Source organism: Diceros bicornis, chromosome 37, assembly GCF_020826845.1.
Source record: "Diceros bicornis minor isolate mBicDic1 chromosome 37, mDicBic1.mat.cur, whole genome shotgun sequence".
In the NCBI taxonomy this organism is placed as follows: domain Eukaryota; kingdom Metazoa; phylum Chordata; class Mammalia; order Perissodactyla; family Rhinocerotidae; genus Diceros; species Diceros bicornis.
Genome location: NC_080776.1, coordinates 12088313 through 12105133, shown reverse-complemented (window position 1 = coordinate 12105133; position 16821 = coordinate 12088313).

Sequence of the window (16821 nt, the reverse complement as noted above, 5' to 3'; positions counted from 1 at the left end):
CTGCCATTTTCAAAATTAAGTGAGTAACACTTAGCTTATAGGATGGTGAGATTAACTGGGTTAATTTTGTGTGTCTTACCACAGTTCTGGTGCATATAGTGAACTTCCAAGAGATGTTAATTCTCTTTCCCTCCCTACTGGGTGCCGATAAAGAATGTGATACTCTGCTTCGTAATGAGGAAGTGTGTGCAGCACAGAGGCCAATGGGTTGGTGAAAATAAGTCAGAAGAAAGACACTAAATCTTGCCTTACCAGGTCTATTATGAGGGTAGCAATATCTGTATTTACTTCTAAATGTTAAAAATTCTGTTTTCGAGCCAGCCTTGATGGCCTAGTGGTTAAAATTCCATGCTCTCCACTTTGGTGGCCCGGGTTTGGTTCCTGGGTGCAAAATCACACTGCTTGTCCGTCTGTTGCCGTGCTGTGGCAGCAGCTCATATAGAAGAACTAGAAGGACTTATAACTAAGATATACAACCATGCTTGGGGTTTTGGGGAGAAGGAAAAACAAAACAAAACAAAACACAGTAATTCTGTTTTCATCGTAAAGAAAGAAAAATTGAAAACACAGAAAAATAGAAAGATGAAAAAAAAACAAAACTCACCTAAAGAATTGCATCCCAAATACAACCACTGACAACATTTTGGTTTTCTTTGCCTCTTTGCACTAGGGGTAACACCACCTGGCAGTGCCAACTTGTTAGAAATGCTGAAAGAAAAATGACATAACATCTGTGAAGAGTTTTTAAAGTTTTAGATAAAAGATACTTCATAAATATAGTGCACTATTGTTCTATTGTCACCTTCACCATGATCCTAACAGTGATGCAATAAAATTTAAATATTGGAGACTTCTTTTGGATTGGTCAGCCTTTCAGAATCTCGAGCACTGCCCCAGTGTTAGGGAAGAGAAGACATCTTGATTAAGAGAACTTTGTATCTCATAAGTTATTATGCAAGCAGCTAAATGGATTTTATACCTTTGGAATAATTTATTTCATTTAAGAAAAAGTGTTGATTATGGAAACCTGAGGATATTGTGCTCTATTGCTGTCAAGTTGAATTGGAACTAGATTCTTTTTCTAATGCTGAGCAGCTAAGCTGTGTTTCTGACAGCTGTTAACTGGAAGATTCTCAGGCACCCAAAAAGGAACTGGCTGAGTTACTATACATACACAGCATCATATAAGACCCCATTGTCTAAGTGACTAATATCACACCACAGGAAATCAGCACTTGGGCGTAAATGTCTTCCAGTCTTTGGAAATACAGTGTATATTATCCAGTTACTCAGCCTGTGTCATGAAATATGAAAATAGTTTAGGAAAGACACATCCCACTTGACCTTTGCAGAATGATTTAATAAAGTTAGCTTGATACAAAAATATGAAAGAGTAATTGCTGATAAAAGCGGAATTGTGGCTTCCTTCTTTCAGATCCTCCTCTCTTTGGAAACACTTCACAGGGTTTATTAACTCTTTAGTGTGTTTGTAATTGGTGGCGTTTGTCCCCGAGGCCATGTAACCAGCGCTGGAGTTGGGTTCCATTAGAGCAGAGATTCCGCGTCTCCTAGGTTTTCAAACCCTTTCAGCACTCGTCTTGATATCTTTGTCTGCGTAATTAGGCAAATATGTTTCCAATTGTTTTTACGTGTGTACACATTTCACCCCTTTACTGCTATCTTGATTGATGTTTTACGGAATACATTTTCAATTGGTGGCCTCTTCTACTTAGAGAGGTGCCAACGTTCGCTTCTGTATCCACTTAGAACTCGATCGCTTCCATCTGCAGGTGTAACTGAATATGGTCCTTCACTTTCCGGGGGAAGCCTGGACCTCCTGGGTTTTCTAACTGAGGACCGCATTATCCCATTATTTTATCCACTGTTATTTATTTATTTCATGGTATTATTCTGATTTAAAATGAAATATAGACCTACTCGGGAAGATTTGGTGACTATGGAGAAGTTTAAAGTAAAGTAACTTCTTTGTGGTTTTAGAACTATCATAATCGCAGCCATCAACTGATGCGATTTCTTCCCAGAGATCTCTCTGACCTCCCAAACTAGTTGTCTGGTCCCTCCTGATAACATCATGTGGCTTTATTTTCATCAGAGCACATATTATTACCTGATATCTTCTTGCTCATTTATTTGTTTGTGTTAATTGTGAGGGTGGGGATCTTGTCTGTCTTATTTAATGGGACTTCCCCTGTGCCTATAATTGCCTGGGACATATTTGGTCCTTAATAAATATTTGCTTAATTAATGAATGAATCTATTTATTATTTTAAAACAACATTTTTTTCCCTTCACATTTAAAAATACTAAAAAGTTCTAATGTAATTGCTAGGATTGTGTTTCTTTTTACATCAGCATTTCTTTTCTATGTTGTATCAGGATAGGCTGGGTGATGCTGCCATAACGAACAATGTCAAATCTTAGCGGTTTAAGATAATGAAGTTTTATTTGTCTCTCTCTCTACACATCAGATGTGAGTTGACAGGAGAGCTTTGCTGGTCATGGGAACTCATGGTCTCTGGCTGATGGAGGTTTTATCTCTGCAAGTGCTTTCAGCATGGCTGGGACAGGAGAAGGGAAGAGATGAGTTGGCCATTGGTGCTTAAAACTTCCACTCAGACATGACACATTTTATATATGCTCACATTTTATTGACTAAAGCCACACAGCCTAACCTCAAAAACAGTGGGTGAAATGCATTCCCACTGTGTGCCTGGGAAGAGATCTGGAATTATTCTAACTGTAGCACTCACGACGACCATGTGAGTCAATGGCAAACTTGGTAGTAAACAATGAAAAGTAATGTAATTTCTTACTCTAGACCCCCAGTCCCTCTCTCTAGGGGCAGCCACTATTAACAGGTTCTCGTACGTCGTGCTCAGAATTTTCTCTTTATATGCAAACACATGTGATGTGGATATGGAGACATGTATGTATCCCTTTTTGGTACTCAAAAAAAATATTCAATAAGCACTATGTTGTCTTCTTTTCCTTGGTTGTTTTGTTTGTACATAATATATGTTGAAAACATTTCTATATGTATCATATAGTCCTCCGGTATTAGTGCTCGTTGTCGAATGTACTGTACCATAATTCACTTCAGCATTCCCTTTTTGGTGGAGAAGTAGGGTGTTTCCAATCATCTCTTCCTTTGACAACAATGCTAACAGCTCTCTTAGATGAAGCTGCTGTGGTGTGGTGTAACACGAACCAGCTTGGCTTGGATTCAGAAAGATCTGGTTTGCAATCCCATATCCCACCAAGTCACTGAACAGGCATCTCATTAAACCTTGGTTTTCTCAGCTACAAAATGGAGATCTTAACTCACCTCTCCTAGGGTTGTCATGAGAAATAAACAAGATAATTTTCCTGCAACCTAGTTGCTGTTCAATAAATATTGATTAGGTGAGTGTTTTGAGTCATTGAACTTGAAGTTAATGGCTTGTTCCTATTGAATTTTATTATTATAGTAGGTAACAGTTAGTAAGCACTAAAATGTATGGACACCACGGAGGTTCTCTCATTCTCTTTTCTATTCTCATGCATGAGTAGGAGCTTGGATATAAACACACAAAATGACACCGTCATCAAGATCCTTGGGGACACACAAAATTAACTACAGAAGGAGTGGTCATGACTGGGCCCTTCAGTCCTTTTCATATTATGAATCCCTTATGAGTTAGAAACTGCCATCAAGAAAGAGAACAAGGCAGAAAAGGGTCAGCAGGGGTAGTTCTAGCATTAGGTTGTGACCTAGGGATTTTCTCTGTCGACTTACTTTCACTTCCTATGTCTTAATTGAAAATATGTACAATGTTAGGGATCCTGTTATGGAAAACACTCGCCTACTGGAAAGTTAAATGAGGTGCAGGTGAGCAAAAGATCAAATATTGTTTACCAATACGTGCATTCATCACGTCTTCCTTACTAACTGTCTCTCTCACGTGGCTCATCATAATTGGCTGCAGATTTTTTGCTGAGTGTGTAGTTCCTGCTAAGTGTACATGTGGTGTCCTTCGATGTCTTCTATTCTGTTCCATTCCATTCCATTCTATTCTATTCTATTCCATTCCATTCCATTCCATCCCATTCCATTCCATCCCATTCCATTTGGTTCTATCCTGTTTTATTCTATCCTATTCTATTAATTTCATTTCATTAAAAGAATTCTGATCATGACCCCTACATTAATTTCATGGCCAAGATTCATAGTCTGAAAAATCCTGCCTTCAAAGCTTTCCGTTTGTTCTGTGTCTGTATCAGTTAGCCATCTAGACGGTGATGTCACCCAAATTTACATCTCCACCAGAGTAACACACTTCACTTTTGCTCATATTTCATTAGCCAAAGCAAGCCACATGGTGTTTCTCACTTCAAAAGGGGCCACCTAACTTCTCCAAGTGGATGTTCTAAAAGACAACTCAAACTCAATGCATCCTAAGTAGAACTCTTTATTCCCCCTCTGTCACAGTCTGAGTCTATCATGTCACTCCTTACCTAAGTAAATGGCATCACCATTCATCCAGTTGATTACGCCCCGATATTGGGAGTCACTTTTTAAAAGTGTATTTGTTTTGAAAACTTTTCTATTGAGGTCACATTGGTTTATAACATTATGTAAATTTCAGGTGTACATCATTCTATTTCGATTTCTGTATAGACTGTGTTGCATTCACCACCAAAGTCTAGTTGCCGTCCGTCGCCATACACGTGTGCAGGAGTCACTTTTGACCTTTTGCTCTCGTGCTGCACACCCCAATGCTCAGCACACTCTGGTTGCTTTGCATTAAAAATATATCCTAGGGGCCGGCCCGGTGGCGCAAGCGGTTAAGTGCGCGCGCTCCGCTGCGGCGGCCCGGGGTTCGCTGGTTCGGATCCCGGGCGCGCACCGATGCACTGCTTGGTAAGCCATGCTGTGGCGGCGTCCCATATAAAGTGGAGGAAAGATGGGCACAGATGTTAGCCCAGGGCCGTCTTCCTCAGCAAAAAAAGAGGAGGATTGGCGGATGTTAGCTCAGGGCTGATCTCATCACAAAAAAAAAAAATATATATATATATATATCCTACATCCAATCACCTCTTACTACTTCTGCTGCTAACACTCCAGTGTAGCCATCACCGGCTGGAACCTGGACTGCTACCTCAACTCCCCCAAATGGAATCGTTGCTTTCATTCCTGCCACCCCACCCCTAAGTCTGTTTTCCACACACCAGCCAGTGTGATTCTTTTAAACGTAGGTCAAGTCTCGTAACGCTTCTGCTTCCAGTGACTTTTTTCTGGACACTTAGAATAAAATTCAATGTTTCTTCAACTGTGGTTTGTGATCTTTGTGTGTGCGTGTGTGTATGTATTGTTTGTGATGCAAAGGTGCTTTGAATTGTAATGAAAAAATTTGAAAACCCTGTTTTTTATAATCTGGCCCCTGGGTCCCTTTACAACCTCTTTGTTCTATTTCTCTTGTTTCCTCAGCCCTAACCACACTGGACTCCTTGCTGTTTCTTTTTTTTTTTTTTTTTTTTTTATTAATTTTATTTATTTATTTTTTCCCCCAAAGCCCCAGTAGATAGTTGTATGTCATAGCTGCACATCCTTCTAGTTGCTGTATGTGGGACGCGGCCTCAGCATGGCCGGAGAAGTGGTGCCTTGGTGCACGCCCCGGATCCGAACCTGGCCACCAGCAGCGGAGCGCACGCACTTAACCGCTAAGCCACGGGGCCGGCCCTCCTTGCTGTTTCTTAACACTTCAAGCACCCACTACCTCAGGGCCTTTGCACTGATGTTTATTCTTCCTGAAACATTCATCCCCCAGTTATTCTGTGACTTCAGTTTCCTTTACCTGCTTGGAAGCTCTTCCCCCATTCTTCTTTGTCATCTTCAGAGGTCTAAAGGTTGGTTCAAAAAATTAGGTTCTAGAACAAAGGATTCCAAAAAAATGGATGGGGGAAAAACTTATGTATTTTTCTCCTTATGATCCCTTATTAGAAGTATTAGAGTATATTCTAATATATGTATAAAATTAGATACTGATTCTATAAATTGATTCTATACTCCTTATAACCAAACCAGAAAGAGGCATATAAATAAAAAGTTAAGAGTCTGCAAGTCTCCCACCAGTCTCCCAATATTAATAGTATCTTTCCACTTATTCTCTATGCTCATGCAAACATACATAACCTGTATTTGTACATACGGAGATTTTTTTTTTGGCGAGGAAGATTAGCCCTAAGTTAACACCTGTTGCCAATCCTCTTCTTTGCTGAGGAAGATTGGCCCTAGGCTAACATCCGTGCCCATCTTTCTCTACTTTATGTGGGGAGCCTGCGATGGCGTGGCTTTATGAGTGGTGCATAGGTCCGCGACCAGGATCCGAACCTGCAAACTCCCAGCCGCCAGAAGCAGAACGCACAAACTTAACCACTACGTCACCAGGCCAGCCCCCTTGCTTTGTTTTTAACACATTACTCTGTGCCTTATTTTTTCACATAGCAGTTGATATAATGGACATCCTGCTACATAATATTGCAGAGGGTGGATCTACCATGATTCATTACACTATTTCCTGGTGGATGGACAGACATCCAGATTTTCTTTCTGCTAGTAAATGTGCTGGGGTAAACTTTATATATATATATCTCCTTCCATGTTGGCCCTTTTCTTGCCGTAGGATGGGTTTCTAGAAGTGGAATTGCTGTGGTAAGCAACTCTATTTTCAGTCAACTTCCCACCCCTGTTCAGTAACCCATCATCCTTCCTGCACCACCAGCCATCCCACCAAAGGGCTTGCAAGATGGCGACAGCGGGAGGTAAAGTAGCCATTGTGGCTCCTGACCCCAGTTTGTTTCCAGTGACCCGCCTCAGAAGCAGACAGTCTGTTCCTGTTGACCACTGACAAAGGGGGCAATTAACATAAAATTCCTGCACTTTTCTGGATTGTGTTCTGTGCCACCTGCCTTATAAGAGGAATTTGATAAAACTAAATACCTGCGATTTAGGAAAAATTTTACATAGTTCATAAAAGAGGAGGCGAAAAATGAGATGCTGCTAAAAGCTATTCAGAGTCCCATTAAATTGTGTTGCTGGTATATATATATATATATATATATATATATATATATATATATATACTCCTTCGTGTTTGAGAAAGAGTATATTAAATATATCCTTAGGGTACCTAAATGCCATAACAATTTTTAATATAATTCCAACACATAATTTAGAATTTAAATCTGTATTTTTATTAGAATTCACTTGGCATTAATGTAATCCAAAGGCTCTTTAATTTTTTTCCTTCATTCTAGCTTCTCTTTCATGATTTGCTGTTTCTCTGCTTTATCTTTTAGAGTTTCTAAATTATTTGATTTTTTTATTTTTTAAGCAATTAATGTTTGGCAATTAAAAAGATCTGTGGTTAAAAAAAAAATCCTTTAGTTTTAGGTTAACTGGAGTAAAGGCAACAACAACAAAAAAAGCCAAACCCAAAAGAAATATGTGGATCAGAAAAAACATAATGAAAAAATTCCTATAAATTCACCAGAAATAAAATAAATAATTGGACACACACGCATATTTAATGATAAAGTGTATATTCCATTTTAAGACATGCATAACTAAATTTTAACAAATTAATTAATATACACACTTTGAAACACTGTCTATATTTAAAGTAAATTTAAATGATTAACTCCTGATATAAAAATGATACAATAAAAAAGTCAAAAGGTAATAATATACAAAGACCATTATTAAATGACTACATGACAGTGTTGGCTACCTGGTTTTACTGTATCAGAGATCTAAGCTTAGAACCTAGGGCACGGATCAAATAAAAATCAAGAAAGGAAAGGGAATTTCATGACTTCATTACTGTTGACTGTGTTCTCTTAGCCTGAGGTTTTTTTTTTTTCCAAGAGAAAATGAAGAATTTGATTCTAGAAAGCAGTGGGGGTGTTACACAGAACATGCAACCACAGCGCTATCGCTTCTATTCTGATCTTGCTCAAGTTCATCAAGGAAAATTAACCTTGGCAGCTTATTCAATGACTAAATCTTGATATTTTTCTGGCTTAATTCATAACATAACTGTACGCTATTGCTCCGTGTTTATATTTCCCATCCATTTCTCACATTTCCAAAGCATGCTGATATGTGATCCGGGCAGTTTAGCTACCATAATTGGCATTTTTCTTGGGCCAAAAGGAAACAAATTCCTCATCCTCCATACTTTTTTAATTTCTGAAAAACAACAAGTAACATGGTTAATCCTGGTTTTGATCTTTTTTCCTTTTGAATTTTCCTTATATTCTTTCCCTCTTTTAATCTTTTACTCTCTTTTTAATCTTCACATTTTGCTCCACCCCCTTTATTTGACTTCTTGTTATGTATTTCTTTAGGAGAATTAGTCCAGTCTATGGAAATGGGTCTTGAGAGTCTGTTCAAAGAGCCATTATCCACATTTAGAGGCCCTACTCTTTCTTTAAAGAATTTCATTGCAGCAGTTGCCAAGATGTTCCAACAGGCTATCTTTCACAGTATTAATAGAACATAAATCTTGTGGACAAAATAATGCTTAATGAAATTATTTCCTGCAAGGGAAAGTTAAAACAAATTAGATTTTTCATCTCCTGCATATATGTGTAAGACAAACGATTATCTTAACAGCTCAGAAAAATTGGTATTTGATTTAACAAGCCACTTAGCTTTTCAATAAGAAGCATCCATATACACCCTTTTCTTTAATTTCTGTTAGACTACTTTGGTGACAGTAATGGTGTCAGAAGGACTAACTTGAAACTAACCTGTTTCAGATGCAGGCATTGTTGAGGAGTTAATCTCTACTTTCTTATGCGATTTTGAAACTCACATAGCAGTAGTGTCGTTCATGCATAAGATAGATATTTAACAGTAGCCAATAGTTTGGAAAAAAAATAAATGAAAGGAAAGTTATAAATAAAAATACATAGGCCTTCTATGTAACTTGAAAGACTTATTTGAAATGAGTTGCCCATTTCTCTTATAAGTCACATTTTCAAAACATGCTCATAAGACGTTTGGCTGCCGGTCTAATGTTACACCTTTCTCTTTTATCTTTCTTTTTACTACAAACTCTTAATGACAAATGCAGGCAAGCCAGTGATACTGATATACCGCAAGCTTAGCATGTGAATTAGTCATCAGACAATCAGTTCAGGGGTCAGGCTTAGAGAAACAGTGCAAAGTTTGCAAAATGCAGGTCGGCAGAGGTGCTCTCCACTTCAAAGGGGGCGTGCTCGGCCTCGAGGATTCGGATCCCAGGCAGAAACAGCTGGGATTGTCGTTGGTCCAAGAGATGGAAGGTTTGTGTGTGTTTGTAGTGGAGATAGGGTTTCACTACTTTGTAAAACAACAATTTACTTTAGATGGCTGTGCTGGTAAAACATAATAGGAAGTTAGAGTCCTTAGAAGCCCAGGTCACTAACATCAAGCTAGGGGATCTGATCCAGGGCAAAGTATACCAAAAAGATCCAAAATTTCCCCACGTGGTTGACCTGCCCAGGATAGTTAAGGATTTCATTTTCTAAGAAACGTATGAAAGCATTTCCTTTTCTTGGGAGTGAAGAAGTTAGAATGTGGTTTTGTTTGTTTGGGAACTGAAAAGAAAATATTAAATTTTGAGTCTATTCTGAAGATTTTAGAAAATACTTTTTCTGTCTCTTATTTTTTCAAGGGCAAATATGTGAAATGAGAGGTATGATTCAGATTTTTGTTTGAAAATAATGTATACAAGACCAATGTGTCCTTCAATTTATTTTTTCTGGAAAGAAAAATGAGAAGTCAAGCCTGCATGTTACTCTAATATTAAAACTTGTTTTCATTAAAGTTGCAACGAACATTTACATTTGTACTCAGTCTGTAAGTGCATTTTAGTTTCAGTTTTAAAAATGAGCTTTCTTCTCAGGGTACTTTGGGTTTTAGGGAAAATTAGCCATGATCAAGTAGCTGGAATTGAGAGCAGGGAGGTCGCTGCCTTACAAAGGAGGAAATGTACAGAACATTAGCTTGATCTGAAGACGGGGTTACCTTTTTTTAACTCTTGAGAAATGCTACAGTGCGAATCCAGAGAACTGGATTCTCGCATCTCTCGGTGTTTTTCAACTACTGGCAAGAAAACTGAAAAGCGAAGTAAAAAACGCTACAGAAGAGGAATAATCCAAAATCCAAACCATATGACAATGCCTATTTCTTCATTTTTTTTTGTCATGTTGTTTTACTCTTTCCTGGCATTAACTGTCTTTTTGGGTTACAGTCGCTCCAAGAAAGCCATTTCAAAGAAAGATCTTTAGCAGGAGTTCAATGTGAGTAAACACTGAAACAAGAATTTGACCGGTCCGTTGCGGAGAAGTATTACTTTGAAGACGAAAGTATTCTTTGAACACTGAAACAAGGATCCTGTGCTAAATACTTGTAGAAGGTTCCTATCTCAGCAGGGATGTAGACACCTTATTGGGCTAATTTCAGCTTGATAAGCCAGAATTATTGCCTAAACGTAGATGATGTCTGAAGCAAAGGAACAAAGACCAACTTTCTAAAAAACTTATTTGCAAAAGAACTTTCAAGAAGCGATATAACTTACAATGCCTTTTTCTCCCTTTATATGTCAGTATTAACATGCACTGATTTATCATGGGCATCAGTAACGGAATTTTTTGGATTGTGTTCTTTTCAATTATGGGCAGAAAAACCATTTGAATCAAGTATGGTGAATAGTTTGAAGGAATTTGTCGCTTATGATATTATCTGGCTATAAAGCCCATGGCTTTTTGCTTTCATTGGGAATTAACTCTGGGAGTATATGTAGTATAGTTGAACATGTTTTACCCTTCTTTATGAAATAATACCATTGAATATGGAAATATATCAATTCCCTCCTTGCCCCCCACCCCGATTGAGTTTCTATGCAATGGGAAAATTATTAGCACAACATCTGCAGAACATAATTACAGTGCTGTTTTATATTCTCTTACTGGAAAGCTAGGAGTTGAAAGCTGACATTTTTCCTTTCCATGGCTTGAAAACATTCATAAATTTTATAACACGAGTGTTTCTCTGATTTTCATTGGTGGCTATTAATGGTCATTGATTTCCACAGGTTATTTCCATGAATATAAAAAAAGTATACTTTTAATACTGATTGAGTTAATGCAAAGTCACAGTATATTTAATGTGTACTTATTTACAATGTATCAGATTATCTAATTCTTTTTATCAATGATTTCTTTGCCATTGTAGACTAATTTAGAGACCCTTTGTGTTGGTTTTGAATATCGCAATTTTCAGTGGCACCCTTGAAAGAGTTATAAGAATGATAATAATATCATCTATATTAACAAACATGTTGCACACATTATTAATAAATAAGGATGGCTCCCACTGTCTATGCAAGCATCACAGTTATTGTGCTGTGGCCAACTTTTACCACTGTGCTATATCTTCATTAATTGAGTGTCTACTATGTGACAGACACACCTCTAGGAGCTAGGGATAGAGGTGTGCAATCTAAGTGCTTACCTTCATGAGATTACATCCCAGTGGAGGAGACAGTAAATAAATGCCAGGTCAAGTTGTAATGGGCAGAAGAAAAATAAAGCAGGGTAAGAGATTAGGGTTGAGGGCACTGTTTTAGGTAGGGACTAGACCCAGTTTGTCAGAGCAGGTGATATTTGAACAGACTTGAAAGATAGGAAAGAGTTAATTATGTGATCATCTGGGGAAAGAAGATTCTAGGCAGAGGGATTAGAAGCATGATGGCAATGCAAAGGGGAAGAGCTTGGCATATTAGAGGATAAATTCAGCTGGGGAGCAGTGAGGCGGGAGAGAGTGGGGAACATGAGTGTGGGAGAGTTGGAAAGGTCCAGATCATGCAAGGCCTTGTTGGTCACAGTGAGAACACTGGATTTTATTCTAAGTGTGAAGGGAAGGCATGAGAGGGTTTTGATTTTTGTTTTTAAAAGATTGTTGTGGCTGCTGTGTGAACGATAGACTCTAGGAAGGCAAGGGTGGAGCCAGGAAGGTACTGAAACGGTCCAGGTGAGAAATGATGTGTCCTGGGACCCATGGCAGCTCGTATATCTATGCAGGTTGGCACAGGCTAGAATTATCAAACACAGCTCTGCTCTGTCATTCCTCTGTGGATCAGTTCTGTGGATGATCCAAAATTCAGTTCTGTTTAGTCTTGGTACAAACGTGAGCCATACATAATTAAGATGTGAAATCATCACATGAATGAGAAGCATCATTTGAGATCGTGAAATTGTTATTCATTCTTTTAGGGCAATAAGCCATAATGTGTTGGATCTTCAGCATATCTTAACTTAAATATTCATTTTTCAGATGCGATGAACTCATTTAAGGGAGAAATAAATAAATTAGATGGATAAAACTGAGACAGAGAGTGATGGATAAATAGCCAAGTACTATTTTAGGAGGAAAGTTCTGAAGAAATTTATTAAATCATTGTTATTGCAGAAAAAAATCCCCAAAACTTCAGCTAATGAAGTGTGGAGGCGTGGTTACATTTTGAAATTGAAGCATGACGATTAGCAGAAATCAGAATCCTGGAAAAAAGTAATAATAAAAGCTAGCTTTTATCGAATACTTCTTTTGTGCAGGGTACCTTGGTAAGCACTTCACTTGCATTACTTAATCATCGCAATGATTCTAGGAGGTAGATATTATTCTCATCTCCAATTTTATTGAATCAAAGAGAGATTAAGAAATTTGTCCAATGTTACACAGATGGTAAGTAAAGTCAACTAGATTTTGAAACCATATCTGTTTGACTCCAAAGCTCATATTTTTTTTACTATTATTACAAGGCCTTATGCCTTGCTCGTTAGGGCTTACTGGAGATGAGAAGCTTCATATGGGTTGGGAGAATGGTTGACTAAACTTGAGCTTTTGTACTATGGTCCTTAAATTCTCCCCGACTACTAGAAGGATACGTTCCAGGGGCCGAGGCAGGGATGCATGTAGGGGTGGAGATGGGAGTGACAGGGATGGGAGATCAGCTGACCCAGTTGTGGGTGAAGGAAGACGATATGGACAGGGGCCTTATACAGACTGAGTAAAACACTCAAACATTTTTTTATATGTCTGCTTAGCTTGACATTCTACCACTTGGGTAGTCGATTGGGAATATCCAAACGAGAAAAGGAATTCTAGCACATCTTTTTGCACTATTACTGTCCTATCTTCTTTTTCTTCTTAGACTTTTAATTTCTCTGTGTAAGAAAACCAGAAGTTTCCGTGATCAATAATTGAATCTTTTAAGAAACGAAGTTCACAGATGGACGATTTGTCTATGCAGGTACCTGCTGGTTGCATTGTTAGTAATATCGTTGATGGCCTCCGAGGCATCCATTTCCTCCTTCTTCCATCCTAAGAGAACTTTGATGTTATTCGCGTATTTAGTCAACTTCGTGCAACTATTCTAGGAGGAATCGAATTCCCCTTGATGGTGATTTGTTTAAAACTGAGCATGTGACTCAATGAGAGGACATCTATACGCTGGTTTCTGGGAAAAGTTTTGGCTCCCATGAAAAAGTCAAAAGAAGAGGCAGATGCTTTGTCTTCCTCCTCCTGACATTGTTTCATGATGTGATGTTTGGTTCATATTTGGCCATTTTGATCCAACTTTGAGAGGCATCTGATGCGAGCAGAAGAGAGGAAAGAACTTTCCTCTTGACATCACTGGTCTGCTGAATTAACCAACCCTGAAGCTTTCTTGAGCTCTGGACTTTCTGTTACATGAGAAATTAAAGCTCTTTTTTGCTTAAGCCAGTTTGATTTTGGCTCTGTGCTTATAGCCAAATAGCATTCTCACTGATATAACCTGCTCTTACTACCATGGTGCCAAAATAATTTTGACATCGTGGTCAAAATGTTTTCCATCACCCCCATGGCTGCTTGGGTAATGTTAGAAGATACCTACACGTTTTTTGATCTCAATTACTCTAAATGAACAGGGGTTCTACGTTGGAAGAGCTTCTACCATTTTGTATCTTGCCTCTACGCGGAGTATATTGTTTGGATATGGAAGTGGTCCTGCTCGTTCTTTCCTGCTTACTCTTCCTTTATGGAAATTGCCCACTTGCTATAGGCCTGCTAAAAGGGTGGGCTTGGGTGGCAATATTTTTATAGATGATCTTGTTACGTTCTCTAGCCACCAATTGATTCAAGACTGGACAATAGTCTCAGCTGGACTAATCATATTTCTATCCTGGGAGTTTTTCTTAAGCTTCAAGCTTAAAAAAAATACAGATACAGGGGCCGACCCCGTGGTGTAGTGGTTAAGTGCATGCGTTCCGCTGCTGGCAGCCCGGGTTCGGATCCCAGGTGCACACTGATGCACCGCTTGTCAGGCCATGCTGTGGTGGTGTCCCATATAAAGTAGAGGGAGATGGGCACGGATGTTAGCTCAGGGCCAGTCTTCCTCAGCAAAAAAGAGGAGGATTGGCGTGGATGTTAGCTCAGGGCTGATCTTCCTTGCCAAATTAAAAAAAAAAATACAGATACAAAAAAGAACACAAAACAAATGCATAGCCTAGGGAATGATAATAAGGCAAATACCTTTATAACCACCACCCAGATCAAGTAATGAACTTTGCCAGCCAATTCTGAAGCTTTTCATTTGCCCAATCCCGGTAGCTCTCTTGGCTTTGATATTGATCACTTCCTTGAGCTTCTTTCTTATTTATCACTAAACTGTGCATTTTTAGATACTACGGTTTTGTCTTGCCCATTTTCAAAAAAACTTATAAATCCCTCAGATCTAGAAGTGTCTTCTAATCTACAGATTGGCCCTTAGAGTGGATGTTGCGGTGGGCTGTCGAGTGCCCCTCAGGACAGAGGCACTCCTACATCCATCTGCCAGGGGGACTGTGGAGGACACTCACAGGCTGGCCCTGCCTCTTTGGTCCATTTGTTGTTGTTAGTGCCATCAAGTCAATTCCGACTCCTAGTGGCCATGTGTGCAGCAGAGCAGAATCCTTCCTGTCTTTTTGCACCACCCTCTAATCTTCCGGCGCTGTATCAGACAATGCTCCATTGCTATTCCTAAGGTTTTCACGGCCAATATTTTTGGAAGTGGGTGGCTAGGTCCTTCTTCCTAGTCTGTCTTAGTCTGGAAGCTCTGCTGAAACGTATCCATCATGGGTGACCCTGCTGATATGTGAAACATCAGTGGCATAGCTTTCAATATTACAGAAACATGCAGCTGCCACAGCATGACAACTGACAGACAGGTGGTGTGGTTCCCTGATGAGGAAATGAACTCTTCTCCTGTAGTAAAAGCACCGAATCTTAACCACTAGACCACCAGGGCTGGCTCTTCGTGTCCACATCTTTGTATAATCCTTTCCCATTGAGTGTAGATAGGACCTACAACTTGCTTCTAACCGATAGAATACAGCACAGGTGACGGAATGTCACTTTTGTGATTATGTTACGTTGTGTAAGACTCTGTCTTGTTAGCAGACTTGCTGTAGAGACTCTCCTTGCTGGTTTCATGAAGTAAGTGACCATACTGGGGAAGCCCACATGGCAAAGAACTGTGGATGGTCTCTCAGCCATTTACTCCTTTCCTGGGACAACCTGCTTCCACTGACTGGTCAATGCAAAGCCTACTCATCTTGGCCCTCTTCTGTCAATTTGAATAATTGTGAAAGGCCACCCAGCTCCTGTGCTCCCCTGTGTGATCAGCTGTTATAACTAAATAGTAGTTTATCTTCCCCTCTGCCCGACTCTGCTTCCCTCGCTTTCTTACGGATGTTGTTCCTTAGTTCACACCCCAATAACCCTTCTGCACACAAGTCTCTGTCCCAGAGTCTGTTTCCAGGAAATCCCTCAAACCTTTTCTGTTTCTTGCAATTCATCTTTTTGAAGAACCCAGGCTGTTTGACCTGTAGAGTTTTCCTGCATGTGGATTTCGCTGATTGCAAACTCCTGGGGCAGTTCAGTATGCTTCTCTGTCCTCTGTCTTTCCTGCGAATTTGCAGCTGGGTGCAGCGGGTGGATCAGACTCAGGTTCCATCCCTTTGAAATAACTAGAGGTGGTGATATTGCATTTACAAGAAAGGCCGTCATATTTATTTTATTTTTTTAATGTTAGGAGCTACTGATACTCAATGCCTAGTTGCATGAATTCCTTGGGGGTTGAAAAACGTTGTTATTCTAATTTTATTATTTTGTTTTCATTTAATAGCTAGAATAATTTTATAAAGAGATGCTTGCCCTCATCTTCCCAATGGTACAGTTCATACAGAAAAGGCAAGAAAAGTATGTGATTCTTCTCTTTTATCAGTTTTTAAGACAGTGAATTTGATTCCTGTCATTCTCAGATGACCAACTATTAATATGATTTTTAAACATTATAATGTCATGGATTTAGACATATTTGATAAATTTCAAATCACTGCAATTTTTTGTTGTTGTTGAAGTTCAAATCAGCCTGTCTTTGGTGAGTGAGGCTCTTCAGACTGGCTTCAGATTCCTTTTGATGTGATTGTAATAGTCTTTGATAGCTTCCTCGCTCTTTGGTTCGTCAAGAGGTCCTTGGCTCATCTTATGTATTTCTTGCCTCAGATGAGGAATAAGCCATTTCTCCAAGAAGCCCTGGTTTCTTTTAGTTTCTTTTATTTCAAGACCGCAATCTGGCTACTGGGTACCGGGGATCCTCATTGATCTTGGGTTGGTCATTTTGTCTGGACCTTTTCAGTGGCCAAGCTAAAGGAGAGAAAAAAAGAGAAAGACGCACACACATACACAAA